Genomic DNA, 14,567 nt, shown 5'->3' on the forward strand with positions numbered 1-14,567 from the left:
GTGGAAAATATGAAGCCTTGTAGTAGAACTTTTTTTTTCTTTCTTTCTCGGATGGACTATCAATCTCTTCAAAATCGAGTCCTTGCTTTTGTGCTTCGGGAAGAAACGCACACCACACCAAGACCCGGGGGATGCGGTTCAGGTTAATGGGGGGCGGGTAGAGGAAAAGTCAGAACCGAGTCAGAGAAAAAGTCAGCCACTTCCATATATTCCCAAAGAGCCCAAGGAAAAAGAACAAAACACTCGACTTCCTCCCGTGCGACCCGTTCGCTGTACACCCGAAAAGCGCCAGTCACCTCGCCCTCGGGGAAGCGGTGGGGGGCGAGGGGTGGGGGTGTTTACTCGGCCTCTCCGGCGCAAAGACTCAACGGGCCCGCGCCCAGCGAAGTCCCGGCCGGCGAGGCTGCCGGCGGCGCCCGGCCACTTTCGCTCTCAGCCGCCCGCCCAGCGCCAGGTGCTCGCCCTACCTGGCGCCCCCGCCGGCCTTTGTGCGGCCCGCTCCGCCCCCGCCCGCGTGCGGCTGCCAGGCGGGACAGCTGCGGGCGGCGCAGGGGGGCGGGGAGGCGGGCAGGCAGCCGGCGCCCGTGCCCGCCCGCGGGGAAGGAAGCGCGGGGCGCGCAGGGGAGGGGGCGCGGCGAGCCGGCTGCTGCGCCGCGGAGCCGCGATCTCCGCCGCGGCGGGCCGGACCGCAGGGGCACCGGCGCTGCCCCACCGTCCCGGCAGGAAGAGAGGGGTCCCCTCCGAGGGCCGCGCCCCCGAGCGCAGAGCTGCCCACACGCTGGCTTCCGACAGCTGGCAGCCATAGCAACCCGGCCACAAAAAGTTTCGCGGCGCCCAGAGCGACTTGAAAGAAAGTTTTCCTTGGCCCCTCACTCCCTCTCCCCCAGCCAGGGTTTACGGAAAGCGGCGGGCAATCAGAGCTCGCGACGTGCCGACTCCCGCGTCCACCTTCTCCACCCCTGGCCTCGGCTGCGCGCCCAAGGTGGGTGCCCCGCGCCGGCGCTTCCTGCCCCATCCCAGGCTCAGGCGTCCCGGGACGCCGCGCGGCCAACTCACCATGGTGACTCGCGCCGCGGTCGCGCCTCTGCCGGGTCCGGCTGCCGGGGAGCTGGGGCTGGAACGCAGGCTCCTGGGCGAACTTCAAAAGTTGGTCCCCTTCGCCAAAAACAGGCTCTCGACACCCAAGCACTCACAGGAGCCAATGGGAACCCTGGAGGGACTCCATCCAGGCGGGATCGGCGACACTAGGTGAGGGCGAGAAGGAGGCGACTTAGCAGGCGGGGCACATGCTGCCGAAGGCAGGGGTCCCCTCGGACCAGGCGCTCGCCGCCCGCCTAGGTGAGTCCGATGCTCTCGGCGCGTCTGCCTAGCTGCCCAAGCTCGCTCCTTTCTTCGGCCACTTACTCTGTACTCCTCCGGCAGAGCCTCGGCTCGGGCTGGGCAATCTGTCCATAAATGGAGAATTCAGCTCAGGCCTGACCAATCAGGGTTTGTTTTCACAGCGTCACTCCTCAGGGAAACCGTGGTAGCCAACAAGCTTGGGGCTGCTGGAGTTTCCAAAGACCTCTGGATCCTGTAGTCCTCCACGCTAGCTTCCAAAGAGCGCTGCTGACCCGGCTCGCTCCCGGGTGCAAGACCTCAACAGTTAGGAGCAAAACCCTCCGTGAAAGAGAGGTAAGCCTCTCTCTCTCTCTCTCTTTTTTTTTTTAACGCGAAAATTACAGTAGGTGTGGCTTCCAAGCTGAAGTGGTTTGGTTTTCCCATAACTTTTTTTTTTAAGAAGGAAATATTTTATCAGCATAAAAGATCAGAGTCGTGGCAGCCGCCCAAAGGAAATCCTTTTTCTTTCCAACGTCTGGATTGTGAGAAAAGTCAAAAATATCATTTCCCCTACCCCTCCTTTTACCTGAACTTCCTTAGAAAACAAAGGAAGGCTTTTTTTTTTTTTTTCCCCTCTGTCTCTCTTTTGGACTTTTGAATGGTGGAGAAGTTGCAGTGCAGTGAGCAGAGGGACAGAGGAAAGATAAGGGGGGGGCGGGGCGGAGAAGCACCATCCAACCTTAGTCAACCCTATCTGTTTCGAATAATTAGCAGTACAACCGTAACTGCAAAGGTGAGTTATTCCAGAATGTGGAGTTTTCAGACATCGGGTGGGCAGTGAGGAGATTGGAGGTGGGGGAAGAATCCTGAAATAAGGTAGAGAGTCTGGTTTTATTGTTTTAAGAGTTCAGAAGGTTGGGGCGCCTGGGTGGCTCAGTCGTTGAGCGTCTGCCTTCGGCTCGGGTCATGATCCCGGGGTCCTGGGATCGAGCCCCGCATCGGGCTCCCTGCTCTGCAGGAAACCTGCTTCTCCCTCTTCTACTCCCCCTGCTTGTGTTCCCTCTCTCACTGTGTCTCTCTCTGTCAAATAAATAAATAAAAACTTTAAAAAAAAAAAAAAGAGTTCAGAAGGTAACCTTGGTGGGTTACAACAGGACCGTCCTCCCAGGATCTATGGTAGGTAAGAGTTGAAAACTTCTGGCCTAGAGAAAGTATGAAGCATAATGATTTATTGTGATTTACTTTATGAACTTTGGTGGTAGACTTTCACTTGATGTAGGCTCCTAGAGTTGGTATGCATGTTAAAAATCATCTTGCTTGGAATGGGTAAACAAAATGGAATACTATTCAGCCTTTAAAAAGGAAAGAAGTGCTCACGTGGACCACAACATGGACAGACCTTGGACACATTATGTTAAATGAAAGAAGCCAGGCACAAAGACCACATATATTATATGATTCCATTTACATAAGAGTAAAGAATAGGGAAATCTATAGGGGAAAGTAAATTAGTGATTGCCGGGGCCTGGGAGGAGAGGAGGATGGGAGTAATTACTAATGAGTATGCGTTTTCTTATTGGGGTGATGAAAATATTCTGGAATTAGATAGTGTTGATGGCTGTACAACTTTGTGAATATACTGAAAGCCACTGACTTATACATTTTAGAAGGGTATGTAAATTGTACCTCCATTTTAAAAATTGAAAGACACAATCACGTTGACTAAATTCTTCTCGTAATCATCCACACAGTCAGGCAATAGATATAATTGAACGCCTACTATAGGTCAGCACAGCAGCTGTGAGTACAATGGTTTCTTGCCTCACCAAGCTTACAATTTTAGAAGGAGCAAGACAGAAGATAATTTTTTTTTTAAGATTTTATTTATTTATTTGAGAGAGCACGAAAGCGAGAGAGATGGGGAAGCAGACTCGCCACTGAGCAGAGAGCCCGACACGGGACTCGATCCCAGGACCCTGAGACCATGACCCGACCTGAAGGCAGATGCTTAACCGATTGAGCTGCCCAGGCGCCCCAGAAGATAATTTTAAAAAACAATAAATAACTATAGGAAAGGTACAAATATAATGAGAAGTGACAGGGGTTTTGTGCAAGGAACTGCTGTACTGGGAGCTACAGTTTAGGTTAGAGAATTCATCTGGCAGCAATCTGTAGCATGAACTGGACAGGAAACAGGAGACATCTGCCGAGCACTCACTCTGTACTAGGCACTGGGGAGGTACAAACAGACAGGACCCACCAAATTCCCAGGGAAACTGATTCCACGTTTCAGGGGCATGCCCAAATATGATCAGGTATCTTAGGAACTAATGAACAGAGGTTACCAAAAGGAATATTGGAGTTTACCAGTTATATAAGAAGCACTGCTTATGTTGGAAATGACATGTTACCTAAGCCACCATCCCATCCACAGTCAACCCTGATTAGTAGTTGGATTGACATGGGCTTAGAGGGAGACAGGCAAAGATTTGGTGGTTTTCCCTGGTAAACCAGGGATACAATGAGACACTGAAAAATCTTTCAATAATCCAACAACAATTTATCAATCTTGGATTGATCTAAAACTATCTTGACACTAAATGTTGTTTTTATTAACATTTGAGGGGTTTTTTTAAATGCTTTTTTTTTTTTTTTTAAGTAGGCTCCACACCCAGCTTGGAGCCCAACACAGAGCTTGAACTCACAACCCTGAGATCAACACCTGACCTGAGATCAAGAGTCCAATGCTTAACCGACTGAGCCACCCAGGCATCCCTAACTGCCCTAATAATCTCTTTCTAGTTTTAAGAGGTAATTCCAATAGGTGGAACTCTGATGAAGATCTATGCTTGTGTTCATTTTTCGTGATTTTGTAATATGATTCTTTTCCAGATTGAAATATAAATATATATATATATATTAATTTGTATGGTGGAGTGCCTGGGTAACATAGTCAGTTAACCATCCGAGTCTTGATCTCAGCTCGGGTCTTGATCTCAGGGTCATGAGTTCAAGCCCTGCGTTGGGCTCCATGCTGGGCGTGGAACCAACTTAAAAAAAAAAAATTGCGTGTCTAAGCAGTACTTAGATTATAAGATTTAGTGGCACATAAAGGTGAATTTGAAGTCTGGCTTTTTCACTTAACTAGCTGTGAGTTTGTAATTTTTCTGTGCTTCAGTTCCTTTATCTGTAAAATACATTGATGTGCGTATGAAATGAAATATCTGTAAAGATGGCCAACAAATAGTGGTTCCTTTCTCCTGCCACCTGCCATATGTTCTAGGTCAGGGATTCAGACCTAGGTCCCTGGGGAGGATCAGACAGATTGAGGCCGTCTGAATTATATGCCAAGTCGTGGGGGCTTCTGTGTGTGCCCTTTCCTACAGGGAGAGTTAATAGCTTTTATCAAATTCTCAGAGATGCCGTTAATTGCCAAAACATTATTAAGACCCACAGCTCTTCATTACGTTAGTTATACCTTCCTGGATCTTTGTCTTTGTGTTTTTCTTGGGGTATAGGGATTAGAACTGAGTCTGATACTGTAAGGGCAGAGCTTGGATTCTCAAAGCAGAACCCATAATTCACACTTTGGACATAGAATATAGAGTATAAGCGTGTGATAGAGCCTATCATTTCACAAAAAATCCCTTCAAGCCCTGCCCTGCTCCTTCCCCATCTTAGGAAGATAAATTGTCAGTTTTATGCTGTGGTTTACGTGGGAGAGTCCTGGTTTATGCCTTTATCTCAGTGAAATTATTAATAGAACCCCTCTTGCATTCCCAAAACAGCCTGATAATTTGCATGATCGATTATGGTCACCTTAGACTTTTGGCCAAATTGCAGGCCCCCCCCGCCAAAATTCTCGCTTTATAAAGCTTTCCCGATTTTTTTATTTATACCTATTTTTGAGAGGACTCATCAATATCGATATATTACCCTATATTCTTCGTTATTTGAGCTCATAGTAGCAATGAAATGAAAACAACTTTTAAAATTGTAAAACTCATTATAGACACATGATGGAGCTAGTCAGATGAGACTCTACACATATGTGGGCATGATTAAAAATGCAGTTTTATCTGGGCTTGAATGAAAAGGAACAAAGAAAAAAATCCAAATGGAGACAAAGCACAATTCTGTATGAATCTAGCAGTGAAAACAGCCACTGCTTATACATTTTGGAAAACAATCAGTAAGAAGATAAAATAAGTCAATGAAACTAGTTTCCATGTCAGTACCGTAAGAGAACATCAGAATGCATTCACAACAATATAATTAAAGAAAAATTTGTTAATGGGAAAATTAGGCCAGAAATCTTTACCAAAGCACTAGTGAAAAAGATGCTTATATCACATCGATGTGGGATGTCCTGGGCAATCACTATTTCTACCATAACAGGTATTTATTAGGTTCAGTAGGTATCAGCTCTGAGCTAAGTGCTTACCATATAATATCTTATCTAATCTTCCACACAACCGTATTAACTTCATTTGCAATTAAGAAACTAAGCTGAGCTTTGCAACTCCCATAAAGAAGAGTGGCAAGACGAAGGGCCGTTCTGCCACCAACAAGGTGACCGGAGAATACACCATCACTGTTCACAAGTGCATCCATGCAGTGAGTGTCAAGAGGTGTGCCCCTTGAGTATTCAAAGAGACCCAGAAATTTGCCATGAGGGAAATGGGAACTTCTGATGTGTGCATTGATACCAGATGCAACAAAGCTCTCAGGGCCAAAAGAATAAGGAATGTCTCATCCCATATTGGTATGCGGTTGTCCAGAAAATGCAATGACAGTGAAGATTCACCAGACAAACTCAGGTTACCTGTGTACCTGTCACCACTTTCAAAAATCTACAAAAAAAAAAAAAAAAATCTACAGACAGTTAATGTGGATGAGAACGAACTGCTGATTCCAAATAAAGTTATAAAACTGCAAAAAAAGAGAAGAAACAAAGAAACTAACCGAGTTTGAAGTAACTTGCCCAAGCTATCACTCAGTTTTTCTGCATAGAATCTATATATTTGCTTGACTCTGAAGCCCCCAACTCTTACCCTATAAGCAGTAACTCCATAGTAGGAATGTCCTACTACAAATTTCAGAAGGAATTTTCCCTGATGCAGGCCCAATATGAATACGAACCCATTTATTAAAACCCTGGGAGCCTCTCCAAGCCAGGGCTCCTGGAAAAATTCTTGCTTTATGGGAACTAAAAATCACATTTATATTAAAAAATTACATTTGTATAGAGAGTTTAACTCAACTTTAAACATCTTTGTTCTTTTCCTAATATGTTAATATTGATTGTACAAAGGATAGTGAAGAGAATTTCAACAGTTGGGTAACATAATGTGATGCTACTTCTGATTAATATTAAAAAAGTTTTGTGGGATGCCTGGCTGCCTCAGTTGGAAGAGCTTTCTACTCTTGATCTCACAGTCATGAGTTAGAGCTCCATGTTGAGTGTAGAGATTACTTAAATTAATAAAACTTAAAAAAGTTTTATGGGGCACCTGAGTGGCTCAGTTGGTTAAGTGTCCGATTCTTGATTTTGGCTCAGGTCTTGATCTCAGGGTCTTGAGCTCAGGGTTCTGAGTTCAAGCCCCGCAGGGGGAAAAAAAAATTAACAGCTCATTAAATGCATTTTGTTATTATGTTTTCTCTGATTTAAGCCAATATTTTCTTTTTCTTTTCTAGTTTCAATTTGACTGTTAGATTCAGAATATAAACTCTGGCCTTCCTCCAGATTTAAAAATGATTCAGTAATGAGTAATACTAGTTATGATGTTCCATGATCTATCAAGGAGTGAGGTATTTCACAGAAGTGAGCTTTGCAGATAACTGAATCTCCTTGGATCCACTTCGTGTCCACACCCTGGTTTTCTTTCTTCTTCCTCTTTCCTGTCAATTATGCTATCTTACTGGATTTTGTGTATTCTTGTAAGTCATCTTTAGTCTTTGCTCAAACAAGGCATGTATAAATAAATATATGTATTTTAAAAACTAAAAAAATAACAAGTGCATGAACCTTGCCTTTTTAAGGAACCAAAACGTTTTTTTAACTTGAAGGTAATTTTTTCTGTAGTAAACTGCATGCTTCACTGCCTTCTGCATGGCAAGCAGCTTGTGCCTGCAGACTCAAGGTCGTCACTATAAATACCGATTATCACGCAGCGTTGTACTGAGCGGAGCTCCTTGGGGATGATGAATGGAATGACTTTTTGCCACTAGGTATCATGGCCCAGTATCACTGTACCTGTGCAGTTCTTTCTTGTTTGTTTTGTCTTTCTTTCCCCCTCCCTTCCTCCCTCCCTTCCTTTCTCCCTTCCTTCCTTTTAAGATTTTATTTTATTTTTTTTTAAAGATTTTATTTATTTATTTGAGAGAGAGAGAATGAGAGAGAGAGAGCACATGAGAGGGGAGAGGGTCAGAGGGAGAAGCAGGCTCCTTGCCGAGCAGGGAGCCCGATGTGGGACTCGATCCAGGGACTCCAGGATCATGACCTGAGCCGAAGGCAGTCGCTTAACCAACTGAGCCACCCAGGCGCCCTCCTTTTAAGATTTTATTTATTTTATTTATTTATTTGAGAGAGGGAGAGAGCAGGGGGGAGGGGCAGAGGGAGAAGCAGGCTCCCCGCTGAGCAGGAAGCCCAACCGTGGGATCATGACCTGAGCCCAAGGCAGGTGCTTAACTGACCGAGCCACCCAGGTGCCCCTGTTTTGTGTTTCTTGATTTCGTTTTTAAGTTTATGTCCTCCAACGTCAGAGACTTTTTTTCTCCTGCTATCTGCTGTTCTAGTTTAGTCTCTTTAGTAACGAGGAGATGGAAAAAGCACACGAGTGGCTTCATGAGAAAAAGATTTTAACGGTATATATGTCCAGGAGCCCAGGGGAAGCAGAACACAGAGGAAGGTGGGCCTGTGTAGCAGTCTGTCCTCTGGCTTCCTGGCTTCTCTGCATGGATGGCTGTTCTTCTCTGTTTCTTTCAGCTTCTCCCCCTTTAAGCAACCCCCTCATTGCTCCTCTTCCCATAATTTCAGCTTGCAAGTTGTCCTTAGTTTGTCATAGTCCTGAGTCAGGTCCCTCTTGATTCGAGTTCCAGAGAGAGAAGTGGGGGCGGGGAGCAGAGAGAGAGAAAGAGAATCTGACTCACACAGTCAAACCACACCACCCAGGTCATAGGGCCTTGGCAAGCTTATGCAAGGCGCTGCGTGGATGAGGTGTCTGTACAGTGGCATTCCAAGCAGATGTGGTCACAGGGGTGGTGTCCCTAAAGATGGTGAATGGGGACAGAGTCTCTGAGGAAGGGACATAACAGGCACTCCAAACTGGGGGCATGCAGCAGTCTGCCTCCTGCATCTGTCTGCTGCCTTAACCTATACACAGTATCTTGGGGAGGCCATGGGGGCAGTTCCATTCACCTCTTCAACACCCCCAAAGAGCATGGCTTTGCAACAGTCAGCATCATTTCAACTCATCATCATGCACCTATAAATGTTTTTATATATTTAAGACGTGACATCTGTTTTGCCTTTATTATCATGCACCTATAAATGTGTTTAGAGATATGGTTATAAATATTTGTGCATTTACAGAGATGTGTATGTGAATGTGTATCTAAGATAACACCTTTTTCAAGGTATTGTTGGAAACATTTGGGGGAATTTGCTTTTTTTCTTAATAGACTATTTTTTAGAGCAGTTTTAGGGTCACAGGCAAATTGAGGGGAAAATACAGAGATTTTCTATATGCCTCCCACTCCCACACATGCATAGCCTCTCCCATTATCTATAGGGGGATTTGCTTTAAATAGAGTGTTTCTTAGTGTTGGTGCTTCGCAGGTTGGCAGCACGGTTTCCAAACCACTACTGTGTTCACTCACCACAAGAAACATTTGCTGAGCACTATTGTAGGCACTGGAGAAGTAGAAGACAAATGCCCTGTCCCCAAAGGATTCACATCTTTCCATGTACATCAAAAACATATACAACAGAGGCGCCTGGGTGGCTCAGTCGGTTGAGCATCTGGCTCTTGATTTGGCTCTGGTCGTGATCTCAGGGTCGTGAGATCGAGTCCCACATCAGGCTCTGCGCTCAGCATGGAGTCTGCTTGTCCCTTTCCCTCCTGCTTTGCCCCTCCCCACCACCATCCCTGTGCACGTGTGCGTGCTCCCTAACAAATAACCAACTAACTAAATAAGATCTTAAAAAAAAAATACAACAACACAAGGGCTTCCTACTTTCATATGCAACATGTTCCTGAAAATACACACCGATGCCAGATAAATGAAATTCAAAAGCAGATTTGTGTGTTTTAAGGAGAGGGCTCTATTTTCAGAGGGCTAAAATTTAGTGTAAAATACCTAATTATGCCTTGTCTCTTAGATATAGTCTTAGGCTCTAGTCCAGAATTTAGTAAATGTTTTGTTTTTTTTTTTTAAAGCAAGCTCTACTGTCCAACGTGGGACTTGAACTCGTGACCCTGAGATCAAGAGTCACATGCTCTACCAACTGAGCCAGCCAGATGTCCCAGTAAATGTTCTTTAAATTTGGACTTCTCCATCCCAGCTGAGCAGAATTGACCATATAAAGTCTAAAAGGAAGGCAGCTTTCCAATTTGGGTCAGCCTATTTACATCTCTACAAATCATGAATCGTTTTCCTTATCTATAAAAACAGATAAAGATAATACCTCCATCATTTATTTCTTATATAGTACTGTGAGAATTCAATAAAATAAGTCATATAAAGTGATTAGAATAGTGACTAATGCATAGAGAATTCTCAGTATGAGTTGCATTATTGAGCCTCAAGATTCACTACCTTCTGCATACCTTATGATTTCCTCTCTCAATTGTTCTAAGTTTATGAGAACTACACTACTGTTTACTGGTGTTTGCATTTATATTTTCCCGTATTTCACTAATTTTGATAAAGCAACAAGGCTAAACGCAACCTAGTAGAAACATAATTAAATGAATGCTGCTAGGTTGACAGAGATGGTGACGTAGATGGAATTGAACTGTGAGCTGAGTTGGCAGACAGCACCCTCATGAGATCAATCAAAATGTTCTCTTGTCACCTGGGTGATTGCCGGGTGCCGTATGGAAAGATGGCTCAGGTGCATTCATGTATAATGTCCTCATCTGTACGAAAGTGAATGTACAAAGACCAAGGGCACCAGGAGATGGCTTCTCTCTTTATTATAATTAGATTCCTGGAAATCTCAAAGCCAAGCATGCATGCCTTTGATAAGACATTGTAGGAAATGGGATTCTATATTTGACCAAGAATGTGATTCTAAAAGCAGCTATGACAGTTACAAGCTTCTATGATTTAAGGTAGTACAGTTCTACTACAATTTTTTCCAAATGGTATAAAATGGTTATAAATGTGCACTTTTATAAGGGATCTCTGGATTGAAAAGTATATTAAAGCACCTAAAAATACCACACAGCTATCATAAATCCTTACGATGTAAATTTTTATTTTATTTATTTTTTTAGAGGCGGGGGAAGGGCAGAGGGAGAGGGAGAGACACAGAGCTCGATCTCATGACCCTGAGATTAGGACCTGAGCTGAAAGCAAGAGTCACACACTCAACCGACTGAACCCTCCAGATGCCCCTTTACCATGTAAATTTTCCCTAAAATAGTATCCCAACTCCTATAACTATTAATTAAACATTTCATTAAGAATTTTTTCTTGGGGTGCCTGGGTGGCTCAGTCATTAAGCGACTGCGAAGCGACTGCCTTCGGCTCAGGTCATGGTCCCAGAGTCCTGGGATCAAGCCCTGCATCAGGCTCCCTGCTCAGCGGGAAGCCTGCTTCTCCCTCTCCCACTCCCCCTGCTTGTGTTTCCTCTCTCGCTGTGTCTCTCTCTGTCAAATAAATAAAATCTTTAAAAAAAAAAAATTGTTTAAAAAAAGAATTTTTTCTTGGGCGCCTGGGTGGCTCAGATGGTTAAGCGTCTGCCTTCGGCTCAGGTCATGATCCCGGAGTCCTGGGATCGAGTCCCGCATCGGGCTCCCCGCTCTGCGGGAAGTCTGCTTCTCCCTCTGCCTCTCTCTCTCTCTCTCTCATGAATAAGTAAATAAAATCTTAAAAAAAAATTTAAAAAATTAAAAAAATAAAAAATAAATAAAAAAAGAATTTTTTCTTAATTTCTTTTCACTTTAAAAACTAGGAGTAGGGGGGCACCTAGCTGGCTCGGTTAGAAGAGCGTGCAACTCTTGGTCTTGGGGTCATGAGTTCGAGCCTCACCATTGGTTACAGAGATTACTTAAATAAAAATAAAACTCAAAACTTGAGAGTGGTGGCAGGAGGCAATGCTTAGGAATAATTTGTAAAGTACGAGAATTAATATTTTTTCTTGATAAATTTCCCTACAAAGTTAAGTGATTTAAAACCATTCCCTGGGCACCTGGCAGAAAAAAAAGAAAAAGAATAACAGGTAACAGAATAAAAAGTGATTGAGTGAATAAATAAAAACCCACCAAAAAATGACTAGACTTCCAAATTTTTTTGTAGTACATTATCACTGGCTTTAACTTGCAAAAGAGATATATGCTTCTTGTTATAAAGCCTACGAACTTAGAGTTTATAAAATGAAAAGTGAGTGTCTACCTGCCCACACTCACTCCTACAAGATTTTAAATGTGAGAAAATTGTGATTCCATTAGTAGAAAATGAGAACCCAAGAGGAGGCTCCAGGTTCAGTGAGCTCCATGTTAGATGTGTTCAGTTGGAGCCAACAGAGGCCCCAGGCACCCCTGGGGGAGCCTGGCTGAACCTCAGGACCCTGTCCTGGCCAGGTGTCCTGTTGCTTGTGATACCAATCATTCCTTCTGAAACTTTTCCTCCTTACCTCTCTGTTGGTAAAGCTGTGACTATTTTAGATGGGAATATAAATAGGTAGAAACCCTATGGCAATTTGACACTATCTAGCAACATTACAGAATTGTGCAGTCTCTGACCCAGCCATTCTGCTTTCGGGAATTTATCCAAAGATGTACACACACAATGCAAATTAACATATGCCTACAAAGCATCATGGGCATAGCAGAAGATTGGAAACAACCCAAATGCCCATCATTAGTGGAACTGGCTAAATATATTAGAGGACAACATATACTAGATTTTTTTTTTTAATTTTAAAGAACTTTTAAAACAGAATAAGGAATTTCTCTCTGAACCGATATGGAAATACATCTCAGCTAAATTTCTGAGATGTATTAGTAAGTTAAAATGAAAAGAGCAAAATACCGGATAGTATGTATATCAAACAATAGAATGTATTTCAAGAATAGTATGTATATCAAGGTACCTTTTGTGTAAGAACATAGAGTTGGGGAAATAATAGGTTTGTATTTATGTTTGCATGAAGAAACTTTAGAAAAGACACAAAAACACAGTAAGTATGAGACACGGGAGCAGGGGTAGAAGCAAGACTGTACACTGGTTTAGAATGCTTGATTTTTCAACCATTGTAAACATTTTGTTCAGAAACATTTGCAGATATTGTTACCCAGCAGAATACATTGTTAGGGCAGAATAATACAAAGGCCACATAGGGGATCATGTCAGCAAAGATTTTGAAAGCATAAGGAGGACTTCTTGGAGTGGTACCATATGAGCTGGCTGTTCTCAGAGATCAATCTAGAAAGGTGAAGAATTAGCATAGAATCTTCTAGGTGTTAGGATCTATATACACAAAAGCCCAGGGGTATGAAACCTCATTGAGTATTTGGAAACGTTTCTCCCCAGGACACTTTCTCAAAGTCACGAAGAAAACAATGCGCTGAGATGCGCTTTTGTCTCTTTGCGGCTGTCGCAAAGTAAGTCTGGTTTTTCAGTCTTTGCTCCACGTAAAATACCATCTACGATGCTGCTGACATACTGTTGATACCCCATCCTCAGGGGTGTCAGATCTCCTCCATTGCTCATCTTTGAGAAAAGTCGTCGGGTAAGTGTGAAGTTACTTACGCCATGAAAATTGTAATCCTAATCCTTTCTAGGACAGCACTTAACAGAAAAGTCAGATAATTAAACCTGATTTTTAACCTCTTTAACTTTAGTCAGAAATAGGTCTGTTGTGACTAAGGGACTCAAGATTGTGTAGTAATTTCCTTAAACGTTGAAGTCATAAAAGCGTGTGCCTCCCTTGTATTTCTCATCATTTCATCTCTCCATTTGTATCTGGTTATCCTTTCCACCGAACATGGACCATGAGAAAAGCGGTTGAATAGTAGAGTAGGTGATTCCTGATGACAGGATAATGGAAAGTCAAATTTGTTTTGACCAAACCTCGTGAAGTTGCTCAATAATCCTAAAATGACTCATTTTAGTACTTTAAAATCACAATAATCCTGTTGCCTTGAAAACATAGCTTTAGGGAAGTGAATCTAATTATGTTAAAATCCATCTCTCTCTCTCTTTCTCTCTCACACACACACAGACACACACAGAGACACACACACACACCCCATTTATACAGAGAACAAAAAAAGCCTTGAAGAAAATTTAACAAATGTTTACATGGATGGGATTCAGATGGTAGGACCATGGATGGTTTCTCTTTTCCTTTAACTTTTTCTGTATTTCCCAAATTTGATTTAATGAGCATGAATTACTTTTATAGTAAAAACAGAAAAGAAAACCAACCAAAGCACACATTTAAAAGCAGAGAGTTTGGTGGCCCAAGGCCAAGCGTGCAGCTCATCTCTTAGTTCATCAGGCAGGAAGCCCCGTGGGCACTTGCTGTGGCTACTCCTTAGCTTCATTGTCAGGTACTTTCTCATGGCCCCTGAAGCCTGCCTTCACACAGTCAGCTCTGGGGAAAGAAGAATGGATGCCCGCGATTCCTTCTACGGGTTAACCCAAAGCGCCATGACCCTTGGTCCCTCATGCTGTCACTCCAAGTTTGAAATTTAGAATTCTTAGACACCTTGAAGTTCCTTGCCAGAACATGGCGGCATGGGGAGAGCTAGTCTATGCTTTGGCCCTCATCCTGTATCCCCTTTCTCTTCCCACTCTTCCTGCAGCAGCAAAGATCCCTTGCATATGCATATGAACTCCCCAGCCAGTGTATCCAAGTTCCCCCCCCAACTCCGCACCCCCCATCCCCCCCCGCCTCAAAACTCACTCTTCATTAACTCCTTTTTTTTTTTTTAAAGATTTTATTTACTTATTCATGAGGGACAGAGAGAGAGAGAGAGAGGCAGAGGGAGAAGCAGGCTCCCAAGGAGCAG

The 14,567-nt window shown here is 43.6% G+C and overlaps 1 protein-coding gene across 7 annotated transcripts in view; it reads left to right on the forward strand.

The window, feature by feature from the left end:
* The first annotated feature begins 1,037 nt into the window (after positions 1–1,037).
* FAM81A (family with sequence similarity 81 member A) overlaps positions 1,038–14,567 on the forward strand; it is a 132,512-nt gene continuing 118,982 nt past the window's right edge. For 5 of the 7 annotated variants that reach the window (XM_081831181.1, XM_081831178.1, XM_081831179.1 and 2 more), the window contains exon 1: positions 1,040–1,674. The gene's annotated coding sequence lies outside the window, so the exon portion shown is untranslated. Of the gene's footprint in view, positions 1,675–12,943; positions 13,283–14,567 lie in introns of those variants that run through there. The other 2 variants (XM_081831188.1, XM_081831182.1) reach the window with 2 other exon arrangements.

The sequence above is a fragment of the Leptonychotes weddellii genome, chromosome 9, assembly GCF_054177405.1.
Source record: "Leptonychotes weddellii isolate Sample4059 chromosome 9, ASM5417740v2, whole genome shotgun sequence".
In the NCBI taxonomy this organism is placed as follows: Eukaryota; Metazoa; Chordata; class Mammalia; order Carnivora; family Phocidae; genus Leptonychotes; species Leptonychotes weddellii.